Below are 19,225 nucleotides of genomic sequence, written 5' to 3' on the forward strand. Positions count from 1 at the left end.
ATATCAGTGAGCTGTGGGCGTTTGACTAGATTTACAGTAATAGATATGAATTTGCTATGAAACAAGCCTCAGATCAATTTTAAAACAATTGGTTCCTGGCATAATTTTGGTGCCACTATTTACTTAATGAGCATATCTTGTCTGACAGATTAATATTGTTGCATGTATGGTTCAATAGTGAATGATGCAATTAATGCTTTTTCTCCCCCAGTGGTCTTCATAGTACCTGCTTGCATTGTGAAAGCTTGTTAGCAGAGAGATTTCAGGTAAGTTACAGATTTTGTTTTTCATATCTTAAAAATGTTATATTTTCCATTAGCGCCTTACCATCTAGTTCCAGTGGACAACCAAATTGTTCAAATTTTTATTCTTGCTAAATGATCAGTCTTACTTTTGAGTTTGGTTTAATACCTAATTCTATACACATGATGTATAAATAAGTATACATTATTGCCATTTCATAGGGTACTTAGAATTTCTATTTCTTTAGAAGTCTGATGGTATATTTTTAAAATGTTATTTTATGTGTATGGAAATTTGGCATGTGTTTCTGTGTGATTCATTATTGTCTGGTGCCCAGAGATGGCAGAATCTGGTGTTGAATCTGGATCTAGAGTTACAGAAATTTGTGAGCTTCGATGTGAGGACTGGGGAATAGAACCTATGAGATAAGCCAGTACGTTTAATTACTGTAGAATCTCTCTAGCCCCTGACTGCGGGTATTCTAATGAAGTCTGTTGGCATGGCTACATATTATATTATTGTATTTGAAGAACTTTAAAGTGTAAGCACATACAAGACAAGAGATAGGTCAAAGGTAAGAAGGGGATATATGTTAAGATACTAAATGACTAAACAGTTACTATTAGGAACTAATTTAGATTGAAAAATCTACACTTCATGCATGGTACTAGATGTTATGTAACTGTTTATAAGGAACTATATATGTCCTATGTGCTCATTTCTGCATCTGGATCGTTCAGACTATTCAATCAGATCAGCTAGAGATTTCTTCATTACTCACAACCAATTTATTACAGTAGTTGAACAACAAACTTGTGGTCAGGCTGTGGTTTCTTTCGGTAAGAAATTGGCCAATTCTGTGGTAGAGTTCAGATAAATTGATTGATTTCCTTGGACAAATTAATAAATCAGAATCATAGTTTAAGAGATTTTCTTTTTTAAATTTAATTTTATATTTTCTTATTCACTTTACATCTTGCTCCCTCACCCCTCCTGGTCAACCCCTCACATAATCTTTTCCCCATCCTCCTTTCCCCTTCTCCTTAGAGCTGGTGGGTCCCCCTGTGTAGTCTCACACCCTGGCACTTCAAGTTTCTGCAAGACTAGGTGCTTCCTCTCCAATTAAGGCCAGACAAGGCAGCTCAACTAGAACATATCCCACCTACAGGCAACAGCTTTAAGGATAGCCCCTACTCCCTCCAGTTGTTCAGGACCCATAAGAAAACAAAGCTGTATATCTGCTACATATGTGTGGGAATGCTTGGGTCCAGCCTGTGTATGTTCTTTGGGTTCAGTATCTGAGAGCCCCAAGGGTGCAGGTTATTTGACTCTGATGGTCTTCCTGCGGAGTTCCTATGACCTTCGGGGCTACAATACTTCCTCTTAATGATTTTCAAAAGATTCTCCTCTTTTTACATTCTTGAACATAGTCCTTTTTTGGCTGAGAATTTTAGCTTAATATTCAAAAGTAGCAAACATTATTTTCAAATTGTTTTAGCCAGGTTTTAGTATGAAAATAATAGAAGTTGTGAGATAATATATTAAGCAGTAGGAATGTGTCTGTTTTCTGACATTTTCAATGATGTATTGGAATTTAGGTGTAGACTTCAGCTTATGTTCTGTTTTACAATTTCATACATTGATAAAATGTATTTAGTCATATCTATGACCCATTATCTGAAATCCAAATACTCCTAGACCCCTGGTAAACACATCTCCTAACATCATATATTCATTCTTGTCTATAAAATAATTTTTGAACTTTCATATATGTATACTGAATTTACTAAATTACCCTTCCTCCTAGGCCCTCTCATGTTTCCCATTAGTTCTCAAATTCCTTATCCCCTTTGATTTTATAGTCTATTTATAATTTACATATATTACATTTTATTATATAATTCTATTATATACTTATATATTTTATATTATGTATTTATATATTCTAATGTATTTTAAAAACTAAAATACTGTAATATTACTTGCCCCTTCTATTACCTCCTTACAACCTCTCCCATGTATCTTTTGATTTTTTTCAGATACCCTTACTGTTTTGACTTCCTTCCCTTCCTAATGAAGCCCTTCTACCTTCTTCTAATTTTCTTATTCAAATCATTTGTATACTACTATCCTCTCTATTGTTCCACATTGTATACTCAGATCTAAAGATTTGGAACTAGGAGCTACATATGAGAGAGATCATATGGTATTTGTTTTGCAAGGTCTGTGTTAACTTACCCAATATGTTATCTTCTAGTTCTATTTATTTTCAGTTCTCATTATTTCATTTTTCTTTACAGTGTGTACAGTGTGTATATATATATAATTTTCATTAACCATCAGTTGAAGGACATTTACCTCATTCCCATTCCCTGAATATTGTGAGCAGAGTGACAATGAGCATGGCTAAGCAAGTGTCTGCACAGGAGGATGGTGAGTTTGGTGAGTTCTTTGGGCATCTGCTGAACAACTGTATAGATATATAACATTAAATTTAGTTTCAATGTTTTGAGCGTTGTCCCCACTCATTTGCACACTGTCTGCTTTTAATCTGTAATCCATTAACAATGAAGAAGGGTTTTCTTTCCCCCTACTGTCCCAGACTTATTTGTAAGTTGTCTTTTTTTATGTTTCCCATTCTGACTAGGGTAATTTGAAATCTTAAAGATGTTTTGATCTAAATTTTCCTAGTTGGTAGGGATACTGAACATTATTTGAGATATTCATTAGCTAATTTTATTTTCTATTTTGAGACTCTCTGTTCATATTCCATTTTTGAATGGGTTCTTTGCCTTTAAGGGCCTTTTTGTTTTATTGTTTTGTATTTAAGTTAGTTATATATTATGGACCTTAATGTTCTCTCAGATTTACAGTAGACAAAGATTCTAACCTATTCTCTGCATGTGGTCTTATAAGTATAAATTTTGTAGGCTGTTTAATCATAGAAACATTTTCCTTCTTTAGGACGATATACATGAATTCAAGGCCAACCTGGACTACAGAACGGTTTTTTCTTGATATATGACATGCATTTTTTTAAACTACGATTATATGGTTTTCTATCTGCCTTCTGTTTTCTTTGTATAATTAGTGCTTTAACTATAATGTGCTTTAGGAAATTTCTTGCCTTGCCTTGTATTTTTGTGTTTAATGAATGTTCCATATTCTTCCTGTATGTGTATGGACATTCCTTTACTTACTTTGGGGATATTTCTTCAATGATTATGTTGAATGTCTGGCCTATGCCATTCAGTTGGGATTTTTTTACCTCATCTATTCTTTAATTTGACATTTTAATTTTTTTATGATTTCCAACATTTCCTGAATATTTGTGTCCTGTAGGTTTTGTTACCATATTCCTTTCTTTGGTCTAGCTCATCTATAGATCAATGTATTCTGTCTTCAGCTTGATATGTTCTACATATAGGGCTTTCTTGTGAGTTTTCTAGTTCAAGTATTGATGTTTGCAAGTCTGTCTTTTTTTTTCTTTTTTTTTTTTATTAACTTGAGTATTTCTTATATACATTTCGAGTGTTATTCCCTTTCCCGCTTTCCAGGCAAACATCCCCCTCCCCCCTCCCCTTCCTCATGGGTGTTCCCCTCCCAACCCTCCCCCCATTGCCGCCCTCCCCCCAACACTCTAGTTCACTGGGGGTTCAGTCTTAGCAGGACCCAGGGCTTCCCCTTCCACTGGTGCTCTTACTAGGATATTCATTGCTACCTATGGGGTCAGAGTCCAGGGTCAGTCCATGTATAGTCTTAAGGTAGTGGCTTAGTCCCTGGAAGCTCTGGTTGCTTGGCATTGTTGTACTTTTGGGGTCTCGAGCCCCTTCAAGCTCTTCCAGTTCTTTCTCTGATTCCTTCAATAGGGGACCTATTCTCAGTTCAGTGGTTTGCTGCTGGCATTCGCCTCTGTATTTGCTGTATTTTGGCTGTGTCTCTCAGGAGAGATCTACATCCGGCTCCTGTCGGTCTGCACTTCTTTGCTTCATCCATCTTGTCTAATTGGGTGGCTGTATATGTATGGGCCACATGTGGGGCAGGCTCTGAATGGGTGTGCCTTCAGTCTCTGTTTTAATCTTTGCCTCTCCCTTCCCTCCAAGGGTATTCTTTTTCCTCATTTAAAGAAGGAGTGAAGCATTCACATTTTGATCATCCCTCTTGAGTTTCGTTTGTTCTAGGGATCTAGGGTAATTCAAGCATTTGGGCTAATAGCCACTTATCAATGAGTGCATACCATGTATGTCTTTCTGTGATTGGGTTAGCTCACTCAGGATGATATTTTCCAGTTCCAACCATTTGCCTACGAATTTCATAAACTCGTTGTTTTTGATAGCTGAGTAATATTCCATTGTGTAGATGTACCACATTTTCTGTATCCATTCCTCTGTTGAAGGGCATCTGGGTTCTTTCCATTTTCTGGCTATTATAAATAAGGCTGCGATGAACATAGTGGAGCACGTGTCTCTTTTATATGTTGAGGCATCTTTTGGGTATATGCCCAAGAGAGGTATAGCTGGATCCTCAGGCAGTTCAATGTCCAATTTTCTGCGGAACCTCCAGACTGATTTCCAGAATGGTTTTACCAGTCTGCAATCCCACCAACAATGGAGGAGTGTTCCTCTTTCTCCACATCCTCGCCAGCATCTGCTGTCAGCTGAGTTTTTGATCTTAGCCAATCGCACTGGTGTGAGGTGAAATCTCAGGGTTGTTTTGATTTGCATTTCCCTTATGACTAAAGATGTGAAACATTTCTTTAGGTGTTTCTCAGCCATTCGGCATTCCTCAGCTGTGAATTCTTTGTTTAGCTCTGAACCCCATTTTTTAATAGGGTTATTTGTTTCCCTGCGGTCTAACTTCTTGAGTTCTTTGTATATTTTGGATATAAGGCCTCTATCTGTTGTAGGATTGGTAAAGATCTTTTCCCAATCTGTTGGTTGCCGTTTTGTCCTAACCACAGTGTCCTTTGCCTTACAGAAGCTTTGCAGTTTTATGAGATCCCATTTGTCGATTCTTGATCTTAGAGCATAAGCCATTGGTGTTTTGTTCAGGAAATTTTTTCCAGTGCCCATGTGTTCCAGATGCTTCCCTAGTTTTTCTTCTATTAGTTTGAGTGTGTCTGGTTTGATGTGGAGGTCCTTGATCCACTTGGACTTAAGCTTTGTACAGGGTGATAAGCATGGATCGATCTGCATTCTTCTACATGTTGCCCTCCAGTTGAACCAGCACCATTTCCTGAAAATGCTATCTTTTTTTCCATTGGATGGTTTTGGCTCCTTTGTCAAAAATCAAGTGACCATAGGTGTGTGGGTTCATTTCTGGGTCATCAATTCTATTCCATTGGTCTATCTGTCTGTCTCTGTACCAATACCATGCAGTTTTTATCACTATTGCTCTGTAATACTGCTTGAGTTCAGGGATAGTGATTCCCCCTGAAGTACTTTTATTGTTGAGGATAGCTTTAGCTATCCTGGGTTTTTTGTTATTCCAGATGAATTTGCAAATTGTTCTGTCTAACTCTTTGAAGAATTGGATTGGTATTTTGATGGGGATTGCATTGAATCTGTAGATTGCTTTTGGTAAAATGGCCATTTTTACTATATTAATCCTGCCAATCCATGAGCATGGGAGATCTTTCCATCTTCTGAGGTCTTCTTCAATTTCTTTCCTCAGTGTCTTGAAGTTCTTATTGTACAGATCTTTTACTTGCTTGGTTAAAGTCACACCGAGGTACTTTAAATTATTTGGGTCTATTATGAAGGGTGTCGTTTCCCTAATTTCTTTCTCCGCTTGTTTCTCTTTTGTATAGAGGAAGGCAACTGATTTATTTGAGTTAATTTTATACCCAGCCACTTTGCTGAAGTTGTTTATCAGCTTTAGTAGTTCTCTGGTGGAACTTTGGGATCACTTAAATATACTATCATGTCATCTGCAAATAGTGATATTTTGACCTCTTCTTTTCCGATCTGTATCCCTTTGATCTCCTTTTGTTGTCTGATTGCTCTGGCTAGAACTTCAAGAACTATATTGAATAAGTAGGGAGAGAGTGGGCAGCCTTGTCTAGTCCCTGATTTTAGTGGGATTGCTTCAAGTTTCTCTCCATTTAGTTTAATGTTAGCAACTGGTTTGCTGTATATGGCTTTTACTATGTTTAGGTATGTGCCTTGAATTCCTATTCTTTCCAGGACTTTTATCATGAAGGGGTGTTGAATTTTGTCAAATGCTATCTCAGCATCTAATGAAATGATCATGTGGTTTTGTTCTTTCAGTTTGTTTATATAATGGATAACGTTGATGGTTTTCCGTATATTAAAGGATCCCTGCATGCCTGGGATGAAGCCTACTTGATCATGGTGGATGATTGTTTTGATGTGCTCTTGAATTCGGTTTGCCAGAATTTTATTGAGTATTTTTGCGTCGATATTCATAACGGAAATTGGTCTGAAGTTCTCTTTCTTTGTTGTGTCTTTGTGTGGTTTAGGTATAAGAGTAATTGTGGCTTCGTAGAAGGAATTCGGTAGGGCTCCATCTGTTTCAATTTTGTGGAATAGTTTGGATAATATTGGTATGAGGTCTTCTATGAAGGTTTGATAGAATTCTGCACTAAACCCGTCTGGACCTGGGCTCTTTTTGGTTGGGAGACCTTTAATGACTGCTTCTATTTCCTTAGGAGTTATGGGGTTGTTTAACTGGTTTATCTGTTCCTGATTTAACTTCGATACCTGGTATCTGTCTAGGAAATTGTCCATTTCCTAAAGATTTTCAAATTTTGTTGAATATAGGTTTTTATAGTAAGATCTGATGATTTTTTGAATTTCCTCTGAATCTGTAGTTATGTCTCCCTTTTCATTTCTGATTTTGTTAATTTGGACGCACTCTCTGTGTCCTCTCGTTAGTCTGGCTAAGGGTTTATCTATCTTGTTGATTTTCTCAAAGAACCAACTTTTGGTTCTGTTGATTCTTTCTATGGTCCTTTTTGTTTCTACTTGGTTGATTTCAGCTCTGAGTTTGATTATTTCCTGCCTTCTACTCCTCCTGGGTGTATTTGCTTCTTTTTGTTCTAGAGCTTTTAGGTGTGCTGTCAAGCTGCTGACATATGCTCTTTCCTGTTTCTTTCTGCAGGCACTCAGCGCTATGAGTTTTCCTCTTAGCACAGCTTTCATTGTGTCCCATAAGTTTGAGTATGTTGTATCTTCATTTTCATTAAATTCTAAAAAGTTTTTAATTTCTTTCTTTATTTCTTCCTTGACCAGGTTATCATTGAGTAGAGCATTGTTCAATTTCCACGTATATGTGGGCATTCTTCCCTTATTGTTATTGAAGACCAGTTTTAGGCCGTGGTGGTCCGATAGCACCCATGGGATTATTTCTATCTTTCTGTACCTGTTGAGGCCCGTTTTTTGACCAATTATATGGTCAATTTTGGAGAAAGTACCATGAGGACCTGAGAAGAAGGTATATCCTTTTGCTTTAGGACAGAATGTTCTATAAATATCCGTTAAGTCCATTCGGCTCATGACTTCTCTTAGTCTGTCGACATCACTGTTTAATTTCTGTTTCCATGATCTGTCCATTGATGAGAGTGGGGTGTTGAAATCTCCCACTATTATTGTGTGAGGTGCAATGTGTGTTTTGAGCTTTAGTAAGGTTTCTTTTACGTATGTAGGTGCCCTTGTATTTGGGGCATAGATATTTAGGATTGAGAGTTCATCTTGGTGGATTTTTCCTTTGATGAATATGAAGTGTCCTTCCTTATCTTTTTTGATGACTTTTAGTTGGAAATTGATTTTATTTGATATTAGAATGGCTACTCCAGCTTGCTTCTTCTGACCATTTGCTTGGAAAGTTGTTTTCCAGCCTTTCACTCTGAGGTAGTGTCTGTCTTTGTCTCTGAGGTGTGTTTCCTGTAGGCAGCAGAATGCAGGGTCTTCGTTGCGTATCCAGTTTGTTAATCTATGTCTTTTTATTGGGGAGTTGAGGCCATTGATATTGAGATATATTAAGGAATAGTGATTATTGTTTCCCTTTATATTCATATTTGGATGTGATGTTATGTTTGTGTGCTTTCACTCTCTTTGTTTTGTTGCCAAGACGATTAATTTCTTGCTTCTTCTAGGGTATAGCTTGCCTCCTTATGTTGGGCTTTACCATTTATTATCCTTTGTAGTGCTGGATTTGTAGAAAGATATTGTGTAAATTTGGTTTTGTCATGGAATATCTTGGTTTCTCCATCAATGTTAATTGAGAGTTTTGCTGGATACAGTAACCTGGGCTGGCATTTGTGTTCTCTTAGGGTCTGTATGACATCAGTCCAGGATCTTCTGGCCTTCATAGTTTCTGGCGAGAAGTCTGGTGTGATTCTGATAGGTCTCCCTTTATATGTTACTTGACCTTTTTCCCTTACTGCTTTTAACATTCTTTCTTTATTTTGTGCGTTTGGTGTTTTGACAATTATGTGACGGGAGGTGTTTCTTTTCTGGTCCAATCTATTTGGAGTTCTGTAGGCTTCTTGTATGTCTATGGGTATCTCCTTTTTTAGGTTAGGGAAGTTTTCTTCTATGATTTTGTTGAAGATATTTACTGGTCCTTTGAGCTGGGAGTCTTCACCCTCTTCTATACCTATTATCCTTAGGTTTGATCTTCTCATTGAGTCCTGGATTTCCTGTATGTTTTGGACCAGTAGCTTTTTCCGCTTTACATTATCTTTGACAGTTGAGTCAATGATTTCTATGGAATCTTCTGCTCCTGAGATTCTCTCTTCCATCTCTTGTATTCTGTTGGTGAAGCTTGTATCTACAGCTCCTTGTCTCTTCTTTTGGTTTTCTATATCCAGGGTTGTTTCCATGTGTTCTTTCTTGATTGCTTCTATTTCCATTTTTAATTCCTTCAACTGTTTGATTTTGTTTTCCTGGAATTCTTTCAGGGATTTTTGCGATTCCTCTCTGTAGGCTTCTACTTGTTTATTAATGTTTTCCTGTGTTTCCCTAAGTGTGTTCATGTCTTTCTTGAAGTCCTCCAGCATCATGATCAAATATGATTTTGAAGCTAGATCTTGCTTTTCTGGTGTGTTTGGATATTCCATGTTTGTTTTGGTGGGAGAATTGGGCTCCGATGATGGCATGTAGTCTTGGTTTCTGTTGCTTGGGTTCCTGCGCTTGCCTCTCGCCATCAGATTATCTCTAGTGTTACTTTGTTCTGCTATTTCTGACAGTGGCTAGACTGTCCTATAAGCCTGTGTGTCAGGAGTGCTGTAGACCTGTTTTCCTCTCTTTCAGTCAGTTATGGGGACAGAGTGTTCTGCTTTCGGGCGTGTAGTTTTTCCTCTCTACAGGTCTTCAGCTGTTCCTGTGGGCCTGTGTCTTGAGTTCACCAGGCAGCTTTCTTGCAGCAGAAAATTTGGTCTTACCTGTGGTCCTGAGGCTCAAGTTCGCTCGTGGGGTGCTGCCCAGGGGCTCTCTGCAGTGGCAGCAACCAGGAAGATCTGTGCCGCCCCTTCCGGGAGCTTCAGTGCCCCAGGGTTCCAGATGGTCTTTGGCTTTTTCCTCTGGTGTCCGAGATGTGTGTGCAGGGAGCAGTCTCTTCTGGTTTCCCAGGCTTGTCTGCCTCTCTGAAGGTTTAGCTCTCCCTCCCACGGGATTTGGGTGCAGAGAACTGTTTATCCTGTCTGTTTCTTTCAGGTTCCGGCGGTGTCTCAGGCAGGTGTCCTGCCGCTCCTGGGCCCTCCCCCACGGGAGCCCAGAGGCCTTATACAGTTTCCTCTTGGGCCAGGGATGTGGGCAGGGGTGAGCAGTGTTGGTGGTCTCTTCCGCTCTGCAGCCTCAGGAGTGCCCACCTGACCAGGCGGTTGGGTCTCTCTCTCACCGGGTCTGGGAGCAGAGAGCTGCTGCGGGCCGGGATCCGCGGGTGTGGGACTTCCCAGTCTGTCTTTTTTAAAATTAATTATTTTATTTATTTTTACACTCCAGATTTTATTTCCCTCCCGGACCACCCACTGACTATTTCACATCCCATACCTCATCCCTGTTCCCCCTACCCAGGTCTCCACAAGGATGTCCCCACCTCACTCACCCTACCAGACCTCTAAACTTCCTGGGTCCTCTAGTCTCTTGAGGATTAGGTGCATCTTCTCTGACTGAACTCAGACCTGGTAGTCCTCTGCTATATATGTGTTGGAGGCCTCATCTCAGCTGGCGTATGCTGTCTCATTGGTGATCCAGAGTCTGAGAGATCTTGGGGGTCCAGGTTAATTGACCTCATTCAACCAGAGGGGTCAGCACCTTCCATTCATTGGTTGGGTGCACATATCTTCATCTGACTCTTTCAAATGCTTGTTTGGTCATTCTGAGGGCAGTCATGGTAGGTCCTTTTTTGTGAATGCCTCATAGCTTCAGCAATGATGTCAGGTCTTGAGGCCTCCCCTTCAGCTGGATCCCACTTTGTGCCTTCTTTTCCTTAGGCTCTTCTCCATTTCCGTCCCTGCATTTTTTCAGACAGTTCAGAGCTTTGACTGTGGGATAGCAACCCCACCCCTTCCTTGATGCCCTGTCTTTCTGCTGGTGGTGGGTTCAATAAGTTTCCTCTCCCCACTGTAGGGCATTTCATCTAGGGTCATCACTTTGAGTCTTAAGGGTCTCTCACTTCCTAGGTCTTTGGTGCATTCTAGAGAGTCCATCCAACCTCCTTCTTCCTGAGGACACCTGTTTCCATTCTTTCTTCTGGTCTTCAGGGATTCAGTCTTTTTACCCCACCTAATACCATATCATGTTCCCCTCTTCCCCTACTCTATCCCTTTTCTTTCCCCTATTTCTTCCTCCTAACTTGTGGTTGCTTTCTTCTCCCTCCCAAGTGGGACTGAGGTATCCTCATTTGGGCCTTCAGCTTGTGGATCTTTTTGAGTTCTGTATCTTTTTTTGTTTGTTTGTTTGTTTTTTGCTAATTCAATTTCATCTTAATTTCAGCTTGAGTAGTCTTCAATGTTTCTCATTATTATTGAGTTCCATTTTCAAAACGTGGATTGTCTTCATCATTTCCCCCAGATTTATGTTTATGCTTTCTTGGGAATCGCTCAGGCACTTATTCATTTTTAGTTCTTCTTCCTTAAGTATACTGAGCTGTTCCTCTATGTCTTGAATTCTTTTCTGAAAAGGTTTTTGAGTGAATTGATGTGTTTATTCTGATTTGATTATTTTATTTATTTACATTCCAAATATTGTGATTGTTCTTTTAAATTCTGTATTTTGGAGTCCATCGAGGTAAGTGTCATTGGCAAACATTTCTGAAGAACTGATGGCTTTCCAATACCTTGATCTTTCTCATTGCTTGAATTTTACAATGACATTGGAACTTAGGGACTATTTTGTTGGTTCTGTGTCTGAGATCAGCACAACAGGTTCGAGTACAGCACAAAATATATGGGCTGGATTGAGCTTAGATTTTGGAAATGACTTAGCCAGAAAGAAGTCGGGTAGACAAAGTGCACTAGGCTAGTGTATAGGATTTACCTCCTGTTTCAAGCCTACAGTTTGGGAATAGATCAAACGGATGAAGAGGGTACCTGGGAGGGTGGATCTGGTGGACTTAAGTGGCTAGACTCTGGTAAAAGGTATTCAGGATCTGACTGGGTTAGAAAATTATATCAGATTTTTCTTTAGTTATTATTGTTGTACACTCATATGTAAATAAAAATGTAAAATAAAAATGTAAAATGTAAAATAAAATTTGTTGTTCCTCTCAGGGTTGTATATATTTTCAGGTTTGAGCACTTTGTATCAGGCAATCAATTATAGGACTAATGCCAAGGGAAGACATAAAAGTAACTTCTCAACATATTACCAAGAAAATAAAAGTTCAAGAATGAAAAGTACTAGTGAAAATGAAAGTCAAGGTCATTAATAAACTGTCTTATATTGTTAACTAGAGACCATACATAATCAGTTACAACAAAATTGTTCATAATATACAGTGGAAAATGATCCTGAAGAGAGTAAAATATTGATTATTTGATCTAGGTAAACATATTTTCCACTTAATGCTTTTAATAAGAATGTTTGAAATGGAATTAACTGCATTAAATATATAAAATGCATTAGCCTTTCCCAGAAATGAGCTTTCTTATTGGTTGTCCATTGTAGAGTGGTCAGCCTTAAAACTATATACACAAACAACAAAATGAGACCATGAAGAATGTGTGTGTGTTTATGTGTGTGCAAAGACAAACATTATATTCAGTCACACACAAACATAAATGAACAAACATACAGAAACATTCATGTAACAAAAATAATCAAAGAAAAAGGAGCTATCAACTTGAGAGTATAGGGACCATGTTAGAAGTTTGCAGGAGAAGAGCTGAACGGAGGTTAGAAGGAGGAAAAGGAGAGAGGAGGTTGGTATAATTCTATTTCAATTACGAACATATTTAGCACAAGTTGAATTAACTTGACAGTGTTATAAATGCTATATTTAAGATAAATGTGGTTTTAAAAATGAAGTGTATGAGGAAATTTCGGAAGACTAAGTAGAATTTGTGCCTTAAAATATCTCTTCAGTATTGTACAATATCTGAAGATATTATGCTTTCTAGAAGCTCCCATGCAACTGACTAAAGGATTAGTTATATTGGTAGTAATCTGGTATTCATTTTTTTAGAAGAATCTTAAATCTCAATTAATGTTGAATATTCTGACATCTAATCTCTTGAAAACCATTGTAAATGTATATTTCTGTCAGAATTTATTTCATTATTTAATTTAATTTTTGAAATCATAATTACATTTCTATCTTCCTTTTCTTTCCTTTAACCTCTCCTATATGCCCCTCCTTATTCTCTTTCAAAACAATGGCCTCTTTTTTCATTAATTTTTATTATGTACACACACACACACACACACACACACACACACACATATATATATCACAAGCATAACTGACTTAGTATGTATAATGTTACATGTATGTATGTTGTCAAGAATGACAATTTGGTACTGGAAAACCAAGTGGCGTACTCTTCCCTTGGGAATATTATTTCTCCCCTTAGCATTCCTTAGTTACCTGCAGTTCTTTGTATAGATTGGAGGCCTCGGGGTCTTTTTCCCATCTACTTTGGCATGTCTGATGTGTCTTTCTTGTTCAGCTCATGTTTGACCAGTTATTTTATCTTGAGGTACTTTTCTATTTTAAGTTCCTTTGAATTTTTATTCTTTCTGTATTGAGAATGACATATTAATATAAAGTAAAATATGACTATGTATATGTATATATACACACATATATATATACACACACATATATATATGTGTGTGTGTGTGTGTATGTGTGTGTGTGTATTCCTTTTCATATTCCTTTCCAGTTCTTCCACAATACCACATACTAATTTTATTTTCATAGCCTCCTAAGTCCAGTCACTTCTGACCATATATGCATGGGTGATTTGGATCATCCCCACATCCTCTCATGGGACCATACCACTGGAGCATAGGCATCCCTTCATTGGCAACATCCTCAAAAAAGAATGACTCACACCCATGGTGCTTATCGATAGCTTCTTAGTAAATGAAGAGGACTTATCACATATGCTATGTCAATATATTAATGAGCTTCATTTTATGTAGATCTTGTACATATAACCACACCTGGGCTAAGTTCATGGTTGTGATAGTTCCTCATGTCCACAAGAGAACATTTCTTAGTACTCCTACCCATCCAGCAGCTCTTTCGTTACTTCTGCCTATTCTTCTAAAATATTCCTTGAAACTTTTTGATAAGGGAAATAACATAGATTTCTTCATTAGGACTGAGCACTCAGTCTCTTTTCTTAGCCCTTTGTCTAGTTATGAATATCTCTATACACTGCTTCCCATTGCAAAAGAATATCTGACCGAGGTGGAAAGTGGCCCAGGTCTATGAGTGTAAACATAAATAAATATTTGGCTTACAATCTGATAGCATGACTATTTAGCAAAATAATAATAGACATTTTTATACTAGGTCTCATGGCTTGTGACAGGGGTTAATAATACTAGGCACGAATTTCCATCTTGTGGAGGAGTCCTCAAGTACAATCAGAAGTAGTTTTTCCACAATAGTTGTGCTACTGTTGCACTGGGAGACACATCTTGCCTTGTATGTCAATACTTCACCTTGCAAGATTCAGTACCATAATAGGTGGGACCATAATATCTTTTCTTTGAAAGCACCTTGCATAACACCTTCTGAAATTATGAAAGAAAGTCAGCAGGAAGGCAGTTTCCTGATCATTTTATGATTTATTTATTCATGTCCTAGAGCCAAAACTATGGCATCTTAAGAAATAGTCATACAGTGTGGTTAACTTAAGTGAACAAGGACAATAGCAGTAATCTGTGTTCTTTTGGAGACCCCTGGTACCTCGATGAGCAATAAACCATTGAGAGGTATCCTTTGCCTTCTACTGCAGTTTTCATTTAATAAGTCTTGTCTTCTGGGAATGTCATTATCCACCTTTTTAAGAACTTTCTAATTGAACATTTTATAAAAAGTTGTATTTTGAAGTTATCTTACTAGCTAGTAGGTTTCCATAAAGTTTTTTCATAGATCTTTAATTTTTGTTAACCTACTAACTCTCCCCTGTGCCTTATTTCTTGCCATGTCCACATATTTTATATTATGTATTTTATTTATTTACATTTCAAATGTTTTCCTTTTCCAGAGGGGGAACCCCCTACCCCATCCCCCTCCCCTTGCCTCTATGAGGGTGTTCACCCATCCACTTGCCCACTCCCACCTCACTGGCCTGGCATTCCCCTACACTGGGGCATTAATCCTTGACAGGACCAAGGGTCTCTCCTTCCATTGATGCCAAACAAGGCCATCCTCTGCTACATAGGCAGCTGGAGGCATGGGTCATTCCATGTGTACTCTTTAGTTGGTGCTTTAGTCCCTGGGAACTCTGGGAAATCTCTTTGGTTGATAGCCTCTTCTTTCAGTTTGCATGGTTTCTACTTTCCCTTCATAGTTTTTCAAAGTTGGGGTGCCTTCTATATGTCTTTTTATACCTCTTTCCTTTGAATTACACCATTCCTTCTCTCACTAATTGTCTCAATACTCCCATTTTGCTCATTTTAATCCTTTTCATTAAACTAATCATTTTACTTTTTTCCCTTTGCCTATAACCTATAATTCCTTCTACTTTAACATCTCTCCCCACAAAAGATTTCTTTCTAGATTCTGTTCTTCAAGTTAAACATTATTGTATTTGAACCTAAGATCTGCATATGAGAGAGAATATATGGCATTTGTCTTTCTGGGCCTAAGTTGTCTCTATCAGTATAATTTATTCTAGTTATACCAATTTGCCTGCAAATTTTGTAACTTCATATTTCTTCATAGCTTACTAATATTCCATTCTGTACATATACCATATTTTTAAACTTTTTATCTATTAGTGGACAATATAGTATATTCCTAGCAACTTTCACTTTGTTATATTTTTGTTTAAATTATTCCATCTTAGCTTAATATTGGATGTTATAAGTATGAAGAAATTTCTTTGGGATTTTAAACTTAGATGGAACATAATACTAAAAGTACATTTCACTGGTATCTATTACAACATCTCCCTTTTCATTTGTACTTTAACTTTCTTTTCTTTCTGTTGCTTAGTTTGGGTAAGGGTTTGTCAGTCTTGTTTATTCTTTTAAACTTTTCATTTCATTGATTCTTTGTATTATATTGTTCTTTCTATTTCATCAATTTTAGCCATGATTTTGATATCTACATTCCACTTACTCTTTGGGGTATTAGACTGCTTCTTGTTTCGCCAAGACTCTTAAACTGCATCATTAAATTCCTAATTTGAGCTATCTCAGTTATTGATTTAGGCACTTTATAATAGAAAAAATTCTTTTAAAAGTGCCTTCTTCATGTCCCACCGATTTTGTTTACATTTTTTCTTTAAATCTAGGATTTTATTTTTATTTACGTCTAGGTTTCCTCAGTGGCCCAAGCATCACAAAGTAGTGTGCTTTATTCCTGAGGTTTTGTCCACATCAGGAGCTGGACAAACAAGGAAATTTACTTTTCTTTTCTTCCTTTCTTTCTATGTGCCACTAAGAACATATGAAAACCAGAAGTCACCTCTTGGTAGTAGGTTCTCACTTTTCACCTTGGTGATGTCTACTCCTTGTTTCTGCTGCTGCAATCCTCCCATCATTCCACAGGAGTGCTAAGATTACAGGTGCCTGCCACCACATAGGGCTTTTTATGTGGGATCCATGAATCCAAATCAGGCCTTTGGGCTTAGGTAGACAATGTTTTTACCTATTGAATCATTTCCCTGAAGTCTATTCTTTCACTAATTAATTGTGTATGCATTTTATTCTTTTTGAGAAGTTATAGTAACCATTAAAACATGTGATAAAATACATGTAATGCATCTTTTGTAGTAATTTAATCTAAAATGGGCATTATTAATATTTTATAATATTTTACATTAATTTTTGAAAATTTCATAAAACTATTGTAATTTTATTATATCTTCCCTGCTCTACTTTTATCCAACACTACTTAGGAAAACCCTTGTTGTTTCCTGTTCTTCATATCCTCTTTGATCACCATCATAATCATCACTTTGGTGTGCTTTAAATTAAATATAATTACATCATGTTCCTCATTTCTTTTTCTCTCTCCAGCCTCTCTCTGGTGACTGCTCCCTGAAATGTATACTTTTATTTTTGCTTTTTTAATTATTATCTCATTGAGCACAATTAGTGCTGACCATGTGAACACGAGTGCATGACCATCTACTAGGATATGAGTAATCCGTGGTGGAGACTGCACTAATAAAAAGTGATTCTTCTGTCCCTCCCCTCAGCAGTTGCTAATAGCTTCACTAGTGGTGGAGTTTCTACTGTCTTAATCTAGGCTTGGGCAGGCACCATCAAGTGTGTGAGTTGGTATGCGCAGCAATCATGTCACGTCCACAGCATTTCACAGCTCGACTCCACAGTCTACGGCTCTTTCATTTTTTCTACTCCCTGTTCCTTGATGTTTCTTGAGCTTTAGATGGAGGAAGATGATCTACTGATGATGGCTATGCACTCATAACCACATATTCTCAATAATTTGACCAGTTATGATTCTCTGCGCTAATCACTGAACACTGCATAAAGAAGCTTCTCTGACAAAATGAAAGCACAAACCTCAGAGTACAAACATAAACAGTTAGAAGGCAGTTTGTGAGTATGGCCATACAGTGGGAAATGCACAGTAAAAAACAGTGTGCATGAGCATATATGCCTATGTGTGTTCTGTGTGTGTATCTGTGTGTGTGTGTGCATGCACATGAGCACATGTGTGTGTGTGTGCACATATGCATGTGTATATGTTATTTGCCTGTATGTATGTATATATATATGTATATATATATATGTATATATATATATGGGTCCCCAGCCTCTGTACATTGCTTACCAGCAGTTTCAGGATACAGAGGAGCTGGGGAGCAGAGTTTCTGGTGGTGGTGAGTGCAGTGAGTATAAACTATCAGGGAGACTGTGTTGAGGACAGGTTGTTTATTGAAATAGGAGGACTAGTTTATATACCTTGAGTAGGGAGGTGGGAGAAAAAGCACAAGGGAGGGAGTGCTGATGCTGAGGAAGGAGCTTTTCAAGTGTATCAGCTACATTAGCAGACTGCAGGTCGTATGATTTAATTGAAAGCAATACTATGGCTGGGAAAAAGATGGTTTTATCATCTATTTCTACCAAGATGTGGTCTTTGTCTCAATGAAGTTGAGTAAATCCAAGCCTGATTTGTGTAGCAAGCAGCATCACTCCTGCTGTGCCCTCTTAGAGTTGTGTGGTTCATGGGCAGCACTCTAATGTCCCTCATCTGGCTTTGGAATCCACATTCCCCCCCATTTGTTTTTTATAATGGGGTCATGTCATCATATGTGCCAACATAATCTGTGGGAATAGCTACATTTTGTACCAAAGCTTGGTTGGTAGTGGCTTTGGATATATTAGGAACTTATTTTCTGAGAAACTGTAGAAGATATGGGGCATCTATCCAAAGGAGAATAGCTCCAATGGCTGTCATCAGGCCTATCAGGGGCAAACCCAGGCAATGAGGGGTTTCATTTATCAGGCTGTAGGGTCATTGAAAGCATATTGATACCTTAAATTGTTAAAGAATTTGTGAAAGGTATTATTATTTTGTTCAACCAATACCATTTCCTTTAAGTAGAAACAAAATTACTCTCCCAGGATGACACAAGTTGCCCCCTGCTCTGCTCTGAAGAGGTCCAGAGCCCCTCTATTTTGTAGTACTACTCAACAAAGGGTGATCCTTTCTCATTGGAGTACATCCAAGCTATCTGTGGTAGTGACCATGGCTTGATCTATTTTTTCTTTGACTTTCCAGCTAGGTGATTATAGGTCTGTACCAATGCCACTTCTGAATCTCCCTACTCCCAATGAGAGGGTAAGTTCCATTTCAACCAGCAAAATGATGAAGATTTCTCTTTTTTTGTCTCATGGAGCTGCAGAAGAGGAGGACCTTTTCATCTTCTTCATATAGATATATACATGAGGTATAATAATAAACAGCACACAAAACTTTTTAATGGTTGAGTTGGTACAGGGGTTTATTTTCCCTTTACATCAGAGGGACATGATATGGGGAGGGGTCTGATTCAGAGGCTGATCACAGAGATGCTTATCATGAAATGGGCATGGGATGTCTCTGTGGTCCCCACAAGGCATCGAGGTAGTGGTCCCTCAAAGAGGGGAATTTCCTGTAAGAGTTAAAGGAGAGAGCTGGGTCTGATGAGGAACCATGCAAGGTAGCATCAGTACGTACAGTGTCTAAGAGGGGACACAGAAAAGAAGTACCAAAGAAGCATCTAGAGGCATTGGGGTGGGATGCAAGGGGCAGCAGGTCAGTAACATATTGTAGGTATTGTAGTCATGACAGAGGAGACTGAGAATTTCTTTTCATTTGTATT

General features: G+C 38.0%; 1 long non-coding RNA gene across 1 annotated transcript; it reads left to right on the forward strand.

The window, feature by feature from the left end:
• The first annotated feature begins 208 nt into the window (after positions 1-208).
• LOC134484089 (uncharacterized) lies at positions 209-18,844 on the forward strand. Its single transcript, XR_010061441.1, has 3 exons — positions 209-266; positions 2,544-2,685; positions 18,643-18,844. It is a non-coding gene; the product is annotated as an uncharacterized LOC134484089 (long non-coding RNA).
• Positions 18,845-19,225: the final 381 nt, after the last annotated feature.

Source organism: Rattus norvegicus, chromosome X (assembly GCF_036323735.1).
Source record: "Rattus norvegicus strain BN/NHsdMcwi chromosome X, GRCr8, whole genome shotgun sequence".
In the NCBI taxonomy this organism is placed as follows: Eukaryota; Metazoa; Chordata; class Mammalia; order Rodentia; family Muridae; genus Rattus; species Rattus norvegicus.